The 13,489-nt window shown below is 37.1% G+C and overlaps 1 protein-coding gene and 1 pseudogene across 4 annotated transcripts in view; one reads left to right on the forward strand and one right to left on the reverse strand.

Moving 5' to 3' along the window:
* Nucleotides 1-13,489, forward strand: part of ZNF782 (zinc finger protein 782) — a 57,689-nt gene that overhangs the window by 7,386 nt on the left and 36,814 nt on the right. Inside the window, exon 5 of one of the 4 annotated variants that reach the window (XR_002336287.1) lies at nucleotides 42-1,382. The exons of the other annotated variants lie outside the window; for them this stretch is intronic. The gene's annotated coding sequence lies outside the window, so the exon portion shown is untranslated. Of the gene's footprint in view, nucleotides 1-41; nucleotides 1,383-13,489 lie in introns of those variants that run through there. 4 annotated transcript variants of the gene reach the window in all.
* LOC102160015 lies at nucleotides 10,513-12,728 on the reverse strand (annotated as a pseudogene).

Consider the following 13,489-nt stretch of genomic DNA (forward strand, 5'->3'; position numbering starts at 1 on the left):
CTGATCTGCTTTCTATTTCAGTAGTTTTTTCTTTTTTTCAGATTTTATAAAAACGGATTCCTAAAATAGGTACCTTTTTTGGTCTGGCTTCTTTTGTTTAGCATGATGCTTTTGAGACTTGTGCATGTGTGTCTTATCCCTAGTTTATTCTTTTTATCCTGAGCAGTATTCCTTTGTATGCATATACCACAGTTTGTTATCCTTTCAATTGACAGATAACATGGGTGTTTTTCCAGTTTGGGGCTGTTATGAATAAAGCTGCTGTGAACCTTCACATATAAATCTTTGTGTCAACATGTTTTCATTTCTTGTGTAAATACCTAGGAGTGGGCTTGCTGGGCCTTCTGGTAAGTATATATGTAACTTTATCAGAAACTGCCAAATGTTTCCTAGTTGAGTCTACTGTTTTTCATGCCTATAAGCAGTGTCTGAGAGTTTTCATTGCTCTTTGATTACCAACATTTGGTTTGTTAAGTCTTGTTACTTATAACCATTCTAGTTGATGTGAAGTCGTAATGTATCTTATTGGGTTTCAGTTTGCTTTTCTTTGGTAATGAACAGAGAACCTCTTTTTGTGTGCTTTTTAACCATTCGTAAATCTCTTTTAACGAAGTGTCTCATCAATTCTTTTGCCCATTTTTTGTTTAATTTTTTTATTTTGATCTTATTGTTGAGTTGAAGGAGTTCAGATCTTTATCAGATGTATGCTTCCAACATATATCTTTTTTTCTCCCATCTCTGGCTTGCCTTTTTAAGAAGAAAATATTTTCACCTTGTCTTTGGTTTTTATATATGCTTTACCATTTTTTATATGACATATTTAAGATTCATAGAATTAGCACAACTGTATTCTTCACAAGTTTCCCCTAATGGTTATAATATTATATAACTATATTATAGTTATAGTCTAGCATAACTATAATATGTAAATAGGCATTTGCACAATATATGTGAACAGTTCCGTGCTGTTTTATCATATGTAGAGATTCATGTAACCACCACTGCAATCCAGATACAGAACTATTCCATCACCACAAAAACTTATCCCATGCTATCTCTATTATCATACCTATCACACTGTTGAGAGAGGGTGGATAGGTATGATAGTGTATGCCAACTATTAATCTACTCTTCATCTCTGTTATAATTTTCCCATTTCCAGGACATTTATATAAATGGGAATCATCTTACAGTATTTGACGTATTGAGATTGAGAGCCAAGTTGTAGTGTGTATCAATAGTTTACTTCTTTTTTTACTACAATGGTATTCCACTCTCTTAATGTGTCATAGTTTGTTTAGCCATTCACCTATTAGCAGACATTTTGGTTGTTTATAATTTTAGGCTATTGTAAATAAAGATCCTACAAACATTCACATTCACATTTTTTGTGAAAATAAGTTATTGTATCTCTGGGATAAATGCCTAGGAGTGTGATTGGAGTTGTAAGTATATGTTTCGTTCTTTATGAAACTGCCAAACTCTATCATCAAAAAGACCACAAATAGCAGATGTTGGTGAGGATGTGGAGAAAAATGAACCTTTATACCATCTTGATGGGACTGTAAGTTGGTGCAGCCACCATGGGAAAGTTTGGAGGTTCCTCAAAAGATAGGAGTTCCCGTCATGGCTCAGTGGTTAACGAATCTGACTAGGAACCATGAGGCTGCGGATTCAATACCTGGTCTTGCTCAGTGGGTTAAGGATTCAGCATTGCCGTGAGCTGTGGTGTAGGCCGGTGGCTGCAGCTCCAATTAGACCCCTAGCCTGGGAACCTCCGTATGCCATGGGTGCAGACCTAGAAAAGACAAAAAGGCAAAAACAAAAAAGCTAAAGACAGAACTACCATATGATCCAGCAATCTCACTCCTGGGTCTATGTCCAAAGAAAATTAAAACATTAATTCAAAAAGATATATGCACCCCAATGTTCATAGCAGCATTATTTACAACACCCAAGATATGGATGCTACCTGAATGTCCATCAATGTGTATATATAATGGAATACTACTTGGCCATAAAAAAGAATGAAATTTTCCCATTTGCAACAACATGGATGGACTTGGAGGGATGCTTAGTAAAATAAGTCAGACAGAGAAAGACAAATAGTATATTCTATCACTTATATGTGGAATCTAAAAAATGAACAATCTAGTGAATATAATTTAAAAAAACCAGATTCACAGAACACACTAGAGATTACCAGTGGAAAGAGGGAAGGGAGGAGGGGTAAAATAGGGGTAGAAGATTAAGAGGTACAAACTACTGTGTATAAAGTAAATAAGCTACAAGGATATATTTTACAGCATGGAATATAGCCAATATTTTATAATAACTGTAAATGAAGTGTAATCATTAAAAATTGTGAACCACTGTGTTTTACACCTGGAACTTACATAATGTTATAAACAAACTATCTCAATTTTAAAAAACAGAAATTGCCAAACTGTTTTCCAGAGTGGCCACACCATTTTGCATTTCCATCAGAAATTTATGAGAAATCCAGTTACTTTCTGTCCTCTTAGGGCCACACCTGAGGCACATGGAGGTTCCCAGGCCAGGAGTCAAATCAGGGCTACAGCCACTGACCTATGCCACAGCCATAGCAATGTAGGATCTGAGCCGCGCCTGCGACCTACACCACAGCTCATGGCAATGCCAGATCCTTAACCACACTGAGCGAGGCCAGGGATCAAACCTGTATCCTCATGGATAATAGTCAGATTGGTTTCCTCTGCACCACAACAGAAACTCCCACTATTTTTTATATTAGTGGTTGTAATACTACTTGTATTTCCTTAGTGGCTAGTAATGTTAAATATTTTTTCATACATTCATATGCCATCTCTATATCCTTAGATAGTAAATGTCTGTTCATTGCTCTTGTGTATTTTTTTTCTATCTTTACTGAGGTGTAGTGACATAAATTTCCTATCCATCACCTGACATAACCCCCTTGCTTGGGGGGACAGAGTGGGGGAGTGTAAGAACACTTAAGATCTACCCCATTGGCAAATATGATACAGTATTGTTAACTATAGTCGCATTTGTATATTAGATCTCCTAGCTTATTCATCTTAGATAATTGGACTTTGTACCCCTCCACCAACATCTTCCCATTCCCTGTCTCCCAATCCCCTGGAAACCAACATTCTGCTTTCTGTTTCCATGAGTTTGACTGTTTTGAATTCTACTAAGGTCATGCAGTATTTGTCTTTCTGTATCTGGCTTCTTTCACTTAGCATAATGTCCTCTAGTTTTATCCATGTTGGGACAAATGTCAGTATTTCCCTCCTTTTTGTGGCTGAATAATATTTTATTGTGTGTAGATACACCACATCTTCTTTCATCTTTTATCCATCACAGGACATTTTTAGACTGTTTCCATATTTTGACTATTTTGAATAATGCTACAGTGACCATGGAGTGCAAATAGCTCTTTGAGATCCTGGTTTCACTAAATTTGTATATATACCCAGAAGTGGAATTACTGGCACATAAGGTAATGCTAGTTTTAGTTTTTTGCGGGAGCTGTATTGTTTTGTGAAATGGCTGTACCAATTTACATTCCCACCAACAGTGTACAAGGGTTCTGTTTTCTCCACATCCTCAACAACACTTACCTTTTGTCTTTTTGTTAATCACTATTCTCCAACAGGTGGGAACTGATATCTCATTGTGGTTTTGATTTGCATTTCCCTGATGATTAGTGATGTTCAGCACATTTTTCTAAAAACCACCGATCATTTGTATGGCTTCTTTTGAGAAAAGTCAACTCAGGTCCTTTGCCCATTTTTAATTTGGTTATTTGCTTTTTTGCTATTGAACTCTATAACTCCCCTATACTTCTGGATATTTACTCTTTATAATTATTATTATGATTTGTAGGTATTTTCTCCCACTCTGTTCTTTTTCACTCTGTTTATTATTTCCTCCTCTATCCAGAATCTTTTTCATTTGATGCAGTCTCACTTGTTTGTTTATTTATTTATTTATTTATTGTCTTTTGTCTTTTTTTGTTGTTGTTGTTGTTGTTGCTATCTCTTGGGCCACTTCCGCGGCATATGGAGGTTCCCAGGCTAGGGGTTGAATCGGAGCTGTAGCCACCGGCCTACGCCAGAGCCACAGCAACACGGGATCCGAGCCGCGTCTGCAACCTACACCACAGCTAACGGCAACGCCGGATCGTTAACCCACTGAGCAAGGGCAGGGACCGAACCCGCAACCTCATGGTTCCTAGTCGGATTCATTAACCACTGCGCCACGACGGGAACTCCTCACTTGTTTATTTTTGCCTTTGTTGTCTGTGCTTTTGGTGCCATATAATAACCATTGCCAAGACTACCATAAAGGAGCATTTTCCCTATGTTTTCTTCCAGAAGTTTTACAATTTCAGATCTGACATTTAATTCCTTAATCCATTTTGAGTTGATTTTTGTATGTAGTATGAGACAAGTGTCCAGTTTTAACTTCTACATGTGGATGTCCAGTTTTCCCAGCACTGTTTATTGCTTTCCCCATTTTGTGTCCTTAGCACCCACTGTAGAAGACCAATTCACTATAGATGTTTGGATAGATAGCTGGGCTTTCTGAATGGTTCCGTTGGTCTGGAACTCTGTCTTTATGCCAGTGCCATACTGTCGTCATTACTGTAGCCTTATAGTATATCTTGAAGTCAGGAAGTATGGTGCCTCCAGCATTGTTCTTTCTCAAGATTGCTTTGGCCATCCAGGGTCTTTTGTGTTTCCTATATGAATTTTAGGATAGTTTTCTCTATCTCTGTAAAGAATAGCATTGGGATTTTTGATAGGGATCACACTGAATCTGTAGATCACTTTGGACAGTTTAACAGTATTTATTTCTTCAGTTTGTGAACATGGGTGCCTTTCCATTTATCTATATGTTCTTTAATTTCCTTCATCAGTGTTTTATAATATTTAGCATACAAGTCTCTGACCTCTTTGGTCAAGTTAATTCCTAAATACTTTTTAATTTCCTTTTTTGATTACTCATTCTTGGATTATAGAAACACAGCTAATGTTGTGTGTGTTAATTTTTGGATCCTCTGACTTCACTAAATTTGCTTATTAGTTCTAATAGGTTTTTTTGGGTTCTTTTCAGTTCTCTACATACAGGATTCTGTCATCTGCAAACAGAGATAGTTTTACTTCTTATTTTTTATTTAGATGCCTTTTATTTAATTGTCTAATTGCCCTGGATAGGACTTCTAATGCTATGTTGAATACAACTGAGAGTGGGCATCCTTGTTTTGTACCGAATCTTAGAAGGAAAAATTTCAAGTTTCCTCATTAATTGTAAACTTTTCATATGTGGCCTTTACTATGTTGAGGAAATTTTCTTCTATACCTATTTTGTTGAGAATTTTAATCATGAATGGGCGTTGAACTTTGTCCAATGCTTTTTCCACATCTGTTGAGAAGATATTTTTTTCTTTCATTTATTTAATGTGGTGTAACGCATAGATTGATTTGCATGTAGTTAACCATCCTTGTGTCCCAAGGATAAATCCCACTGTTCATGGTTTAAGATTCTTTTAAATGTGCTATTAAACTTAGTTTGCTAGTCTTTTGTTGAGAATTTTTGAATCTCTATTCATTAGTAGTATTGGCCTATACTTTTCTTGCAGTGTCTGTTTCTGGGTTTAGAATCGAATCACTGTGATACTGACCTCATAAAACAAGTTTAGAAATGTTTCCTGTTCCATATTTTTAAGAGTTTAAAAAGGATTGGTATTGATTCTTTGAGTGTTTGGTAGAATTCTACCAGGAAGCCATCTGTCCCTGGGCATCTCTTTATCAGGAACTTTGTGATTACAGATTAAGTTTCCTTATTTTTCATAGTTCTGTTCAGGCTTCTATTTCTTCATGATTCCGTTTTGATAGATTGTATATTTATGGGAATTTATCCATTTCACCTAGGTTTTCTAATTCCTTGGCATGGTTGTTCATCATAGTCCTACATGACCCTTTTTATTTCTGAGGCATCTCTTATAATAGCTATTTTCATTTCTGATTTTATTTATTTGAATTTTTCTCTCTCTCTTTTAGTCTAGCCTAAGGATTTGTTGATTTTTGCTTAGCTTTTCAAAAAACCAACACTTAGTTTCTGTTATTCCATTCTCTATTTCTCCTCCAATCATTATTAGTTCCTTCTTTCCACTAACTTTGGGCTTAATTCTTTTTTCTAGTTCCTTGAGATGTAAAGTTAATTGTTTCTTTGATATCCTTCTTTTTAAATGTAGACTTTTATTACTATAAACTTTCTTCTTAGTACCAATTTTGTTGCCTGTCATAAGTTTCAGTATGTTGTTTTTGTTTTTCTTAAGATACTTTAAAAATATTCTTTGTAGTTCCTTTTAGACCCAATATTTATGCAAGAGTATGTTATTTAGTTTCCACATACTCGTAAGTTTCTTACTTTCCTCCTGTTGTTGATTTCTAGTTCAGAAAGGATTCTTAGAATGATTTCAGTCATATTAAATTTGTTAAGACTTGTTTTGTGACCTAGCATCTATCCTGCAGAATGATCCATTTGAAAGAATGTGTATTTTTCTGTTGGGTGAAACATTCTGTATATGTCTGTGTATATATATGTGTGTATGTGTGTGTATGCACACTCTGGAGTTGGGTAAATATATGTATATAATTGTTATATATTCTGTGGAATTGACCTTTTTATCATTATATAATGACTTCCTTTGTCTGCTATAAGTATAGCCACCTTTGCTTTTTTTTTTTGGTTACCATTTGTGTGGAATATCGTTTTCCATCCCTTCATTTTCAACCTATGCTTGTCTTTAAATTTAAAATGAGGCTCCCGTATATAGCATATCTATGAATCTTTACTTTTTATCCATTCAGGTACTCTATGCCTTTGATTGTCTTTTAATTTTTATATTAGCATTAAAAATAATTTATTACAGTGCTATATTACTCTGTATTTATTTTATTTACGTTCATTAGTGAGGTTATTTTGTGTTGATGTTTTATATTTTTTCATTTCCTTAATTTAGCATTTCTTGTAAGGCAAGTCTAATGGTTACAGACTCCATAAGTTTGTCTTCGTCTGGAAAAGACTTTATTTCTTCTTCATTTGTAAAGGATAATTTTGCCAAGTGTATTATTCTAGGTTGGCATTTTATTTTCTTTTAGTGTTTTGAATATAGCACTCTGCTCTCTCCTAGTCTGCAAAATTTGTGCTGAGAAATCCATTAAAAATTTTGTGGGAGTTCACTTCTATATGATGAGTCACTTCTGTCTTGCCATTTTCAAAATTCTCTTTGTCCATAGCTTTGACAATTTGATAAAAGTCTCAATGTACTTTACTTTAGGTTAGTCTTATTTGGGGCCTTTGAATTTCGTGAATCTGGATGTCCATTTCCCTCCCAAGATTTGATAACTTTTTAGCCATAGTACCTGTATTTATTCTTTTTACTTTTTAATTGAAATATATTTGACATATAACATTGTATAAATTTAAGGTGTACAACTTGTTTGACACATTTATATATGGTAATATGTTTGGCCATTTAGCACCTCTAGTACACTACATAATTACCCTTTCCTTTTAGTAGTTGGAATAATTAAGTTACAGTCTCTGCAAATTCGATGATTATAATGTAATATTGTTGCCTGTATTTACTGTACTGGGCATTATATCTCTAGGGCTTATTTACTACTTGTTGCAAGTTTGTACCCTTAAACAACATCTGTCCTGCCCCTTCCCCACCATCTCCTGGAAGCTTGATTTCATTCTCTATATTTACAAGTTTGGCATTTTAAAATTTCAATTATAAGTACTATCATACAGTATTTGTTTTTCTGTCTGATGTATCTTACTTAACATAATGCAGATGTGCTCAAGGTCCATCCATGTTGTTATACATCAAATGGCAGGATGTATTCCTTTTCATGGTTGAATGTTCTGTTTTATTTATGTACCACATGTTCTTTATTCATTCATCTCTCAGTGGATATTTATGTTGTTTCCGTATCTTGGCTATTGTAAATAATGCAGCAGTGAACATGGGGATGCACATATCTTTTTGAGTTAGTGTTTTTGTTCCCAGAAGTGGAATTGCTGAATCATATAGTAGCTCCACCTTTCAACTTTTTGAGGAGCTTCCAATACTCTTTTCCATAGTAGCTACACAAGTTTATATTCCCATCAACAGCGCTGACACTTGTTATTTATTGTCTTTTTGATAATAGCTTTTCTAACAGATATAAAGTGATACCTCATTGTGGTTTTAATTTACATTTCCCTGATGGTTAATGACATAAAGCATCCTTTTATGCACCTGTTGGCCATCTATATGTCTTATTTTTAAAAAGTCTACTCAGATCTTCTGCCCATTTTTAATTGAAATGCTGTTTTGTTATTAAATTGTATGCGTTCTTTATATATTTTAGCTATTATCAGATATGAGGTTTGTAAAATTTTTCTCCCATTCTCTATGTTGCCTTTTCATGTTGTTAGTTGTTTCTTTTGCTGTGCAAAACTTTTAAATTTAAGGTAGTACCATTTGTGGGTTTTTTCTTTTCTTGTTTGTGCTTTTGGTGTCATATCCAAGGACCTTCTTCCTTGTGTTTTCTATTAGGAATTTTATAGTATCAGGTCTCATGTTTAAGTCTTTGATTCATTTCAAGTTAATTTCTTTTTTGGCGGTACACTCAGCACACAGATGTTCCCAGGACAGGGATTGAACCCATGCTACAGCAGCAACTCTGCAGTGACAACGCCAGATCCCCAAGCCCCTGTGCCACAAGAGAACTCCAAAGAAGAGCAATTTAAATATTCTTTTTTTTTTTTTTTGGCAACTCCTGCAGCATGTGGATGTTTGGGCCAGGGATCAAACCTATACCACAGCAGCAATCCGAACGTCTGCAGTGACCATGCTGGATCCTTAAGCTGCTGCACCACAAGAGAACTTCAAGTTAGTTTTTGTGAGTGGTATAAGTTAGGGTCCAGTTTTATTGCTTTGCATGTGTTTATCCCGTTTTCTTAGCACATTTATCGGAGAGACATCTTTTCCCCATTGGGTGTTCCTGGCTCCATTGTCAGATATTAGTTGACCCTATAACAGAGATTTCATTCTATTACCTCTGTTCCTTTCCTTTGGTCTGAATTTTTGTGCCAGTACCATACTGTCTTTATTACTGTAGCTTTGTAGTATAGTTTGAAATCAGGGCATGTGATACCTCTAGCTTTTTTTTCTGTTTTTTGGGGGTTTTTTTTTTTTTCTCAAGATTGCTTTGGCTGTCTGGGGTCTTTGTGGTTCCATACAAATTATAGGATTTTTTTCTATTTCTGTGAAGAATACCATCAGCATTATGATAGGGATTTCATTGATTCTATAGATGGCTTTGGGTAGTATGGACATTTTAACAGTATTAATTCTCATCATCCATAAACACAGATCCATTTATTCGTCTTTTTTGATTTCTGTCAGCAAAGTCTTGTAGTTTTCATCGTAGAGATGTCTTACTTCCTTTGGTTCAGTTTATTCCTAAGTATTTTATTGTTTTTTATGCTATGGTGAATGGCATAGTTTTCTGTTTCACATTTCATTCTTAATATAGAAATGCAACTGATTTCTGCATGTTGATTTTGTACCCTGAAAATTTACTGACGTTGTTGATTAATTCCAACAGTTTTTTTGGCTGAGTCTTTGGGATTTTCTAAATACAGAATTATAATATCTACAAATAGCAATGATTTTGCTTCTTCCTTTCCTCTTTGGATGCCTTTTCATTCTTTTTTTTTTTTCTTTCCTAACTGTTCTAGCTAGAACTTCCAGTACTATATTGAATAATAGTATGAGAGTAGGTATCCCAGTCTTGCTCCTGATATTAGATGAAAAGCTTTTCAATTTGCCATATATGGCCTTTGTTATATTGAGGTATATTCTTTCTATATCAAATCTTTTGTCATGAAGGAATGTGAGATTCTTTTTCAACATTTGTTGAGATGATCATGTGATTTTTTTCATTTTATTAATATGATATATTATGTTTATTGAGTTGCCTTTGTTGAACCATCCTTACATCCGAGGGGTAATTCCCACTTGATCATAATGTATAATCCTTCTTATGTGTTCTTAAAAATGCTTTACTAATATTTTGTTGAGATTTTATGCCTCTGCATTTGTCAGGGATATTGGTGTATAGTTTTCTTCTTTTTTTTTTTTTCTCTCAAAGACAGTGTCATCTTTATTAAAAAACAGATAGGCATAGCAGCACTTACAAAACAATAGTTCATAAAAGGCATTGCACACTGTCAACTGATATATGAAAAGGGCAGACCCCCGGCACAGCTGGTTGTGGGCTGCACATCACAACACTCAAAACCACCTGCTCCACTTAATACAACACAACCCAGAACACTCAAGGGGAGGCCAACAGCAACATGGTACTCCTCAACTTCAAGCCTTTGTTATTTGTGTGACTAGTCAATCAAGTCAAGTATCACCCTCTTAGCAGCATCTGGAGCACTCGTTGGTGTTCTGGAGGTGGCTGGTGTACTTGACCCACTTATTAGAAAATCTAAACGTTCAATAAAAAACACTTCTCCCTGTTCAATGCTATCCACAGAAACCTATGGTGGAAGAGATGTGCTCCTCCATTTAAATATCTGTAAAAGCTAATGCAGGCCTCTGCTGCAGCAGACAGGAGAGAACCCGGAGCAGGCACTTCCACACACCTGTCTTTGGTGGAGGATGCTGGTGTGGTCATGCTGTTCCCTGCCCACTGCTCTGCTTCTTACTGCTCTGCTGGGGGGGTGAGGACTCCAGTGGGGAGAGGAGAAATCCTATTTTCTTCAGACAATATGGCTTTCTTTGCTTGGGCTTTGTCCAGCAAATCCAAGCTGTTTATATGGGTCTGGATGTTATGGATATCTTCAGCAGGAACCCCTCTGAAGTGCTTAAGTTTTGAGCTTCCTGTCTCCCTTATAACCATGGCAAATGGAACCATCCACTTGACACACTTCTCTATATCACACCACTGATACCCTGAAACCTTCTTCATCAATTCGGATGAAGAGGAATGATACAAGGCAGAAGCAGCAGGTACATCATAGGAAAATTCTAAGCAGCCAACATCCAGGATACAGAGATCTAAAAGCTCTGCGATCTGTATGAAGATTTGCTGGGGATACTGTGGCAGGAGCACTTCCTAAAAATCATTTAGATATACAACCTGCATGTATACATTCAGCCAGGACACAATGGTCAGGGGACTTAAATGCCATTAAGGGCCTTCATAATGATTAATTCCATGGTAAGAATTTCATCTCCTGATCAAGCCCCATCTGTCACATAAGCAAACTGGTGCAACTTTGGAGGATAGATTTCCTCAAGTTTGGCAGCAATAAATAAAGATGAAATCCCAATAAGCTGTAAAAGCGTTTTTACAACGTTTTGTTGTGTTGCCATACACTGATCGAAGAAATCCTGTGCCAAGTAAAATGTCTCTCTCTTAACACACCTCCATTAACCAATCCAGAAGAATCACTCGCATTTTAGGCTCCAGAAGAAGGTGCCACTGCATAAGGTACTTATCCCTCAAGTTCATCTTTTCCTTGTTTAACATGATTTTCCATACCTCCTCTCTATTTGCCCAGTTCAGTATGCGAGGCTCTGGATGGTGTGCAACTCTGAGGCTTATACACAGAATTAGGGAATTCAAGCTCATCCTCTTTGTCAGGTGTGGGAACAAAGGAGCACAGGTTTTCAAAGACTGCATTATTGACCCAAGGCTGATTGCCACACTGGCTTCGCACAGTTCTGTCAATTTTGGCCACTTCTCCATCTGGAGCTTGCAAAAAAAAAAAAAAAAAAAAAAAGGCCATATTTGCCTTCCTTTTCCTGGAGCGAACAGAGACATCAGTGCCACTTTCTTCTTTCATAGTGTCAGGTTCCTTCGCATCCCTTTCCTTCTTCTCCCTCAGCATGGCGCTGGGCACAAGTTCAGACCTCAGGCCCTAAGCCGTCTCCGCGGCATGCAGGCAGGCGGCGCGAGCCGGAGCCGAGGCCGGAGGCTGGAGGCAGGAGGCAGAGGCGAGCGGGAAGCCGGGAGGCGGGAGGCGGCGGGCGAAGCGCGCGGCGGCGGCGGCGGCGGGGGGATCCGCGCCTGCCCCCATCACCGCGCTGGCAGCGGAGCCGGCTGCTCCTGCGCCCCGGTAAAAGCTAGTTTTCTTCTGATGTCCTTATCTGGCTTTGAAATCAGGGTAATGCGGCCCTCATAGAATGAGTTTGGAAGTAACTCTTTTCCTCAGTTTTTCCGGAAGAGTTTGGGAAGAATTGGTATTAATTCTTGTTTTGATGTTTGGTAGCATTTGTAAAATGAAGCCACCTGGCCCTGCTATTATCTGTCCTGGGAGGTTCTTGATCACTGATTCAATCTCTTTGCTCATTTATTGGTCTGTTCATATTTTCTGTTTCTCTCTGATTCAGTCTTGATAGGTGATGTTTCTAGAAATAGCTTTGATTTCCTTAAATAACCTTCTGGGTTCGTTCTTTTTTATTATTGTTTCTTTTTTTGCTTAACTTCTTATTTTATTTGTATAATATTTTCCTGATTTCACTAGGTTGCCAATCTGTGTTTTCTTCTAGCTTGCTGATCTTCCTTAAAACATTTTTTTTTTCTTTTGTCTTTTTGCCTTTTCTAGGGCCGCTCCCGCGGCATATGGAGTTCCCAGGCTAGGGGTCCAATTGGAGCTGTAGCCACCAGCCTACGCCAGAGCTACAGCAACGTGGGATCCGAGCCGCGTCTGCGACCTACACCACAGCTCACAGCAACGCTGGATCCTTAACCCACTGAGCAAGGCCAGGGATCAAACCCGCAACCTCATGGTTCCTAGTTGGATTCGTTAACCACTGCGCCACGACGGGAACTCCTTCCTTAAAACATTTTTGTCAGAAGGTTTGTAGATCTCCCTATCTTTGGGGTTTGCTACTGGAAATAACATTGTTTCCCCTTGGTTATGTCATGTTTCCTTTATTTCTCACATTCTGTCTTTGCATGTGAAGGAGTAGTAACCTCTTCTAGAGGACTAGATTTGGTAGGGAAAAACCTTCACCTGTGGGTGGTATGAGGTGGGCAGCTGGTTGGGAGCCAGCTGTGGACTTCAGGCTGCTGTCCACTGAAGTCAGCATTCTCAAAGATTGTTTGCAGCAATTTAAATCTCTGGTACATTTTTAGTTAATTTTTCATAAGGAGTGAAGTTTAAGTAGAAATCACTTTTTTACCTATGGATATCTATTTGCACATGTACCATTATCTTTCACTGAGTTCCTTTTTCGGTTTTGTCAAAAATCATTTTGGTTTACTTAGGTGGATCCATTTCTGAGTTCCTTAAATCAGGTAGCATGCTGCTTCCCACATTATACTTATTTTTCAGTGTCGTTTTAGCCATTCTAGTAACTTTGCCTTCACATATAAATTTTGGAATAATATCATTATGTTTT

The sequence above is a fragment of the Sus scrofa genome, chromosome 10 (genome assembly GCF_000003025.6).
Source record: "Sus scrofa isolate TJ Tabasco breed Duroc chromosome 10, Sscrofa11.1, whole genome shotgun sequence".
NCBI lineage: Eukaryota > Metazoa > Chordata > Mammalia > Artiodactyla > Suidae > Sus > Sus scrofa.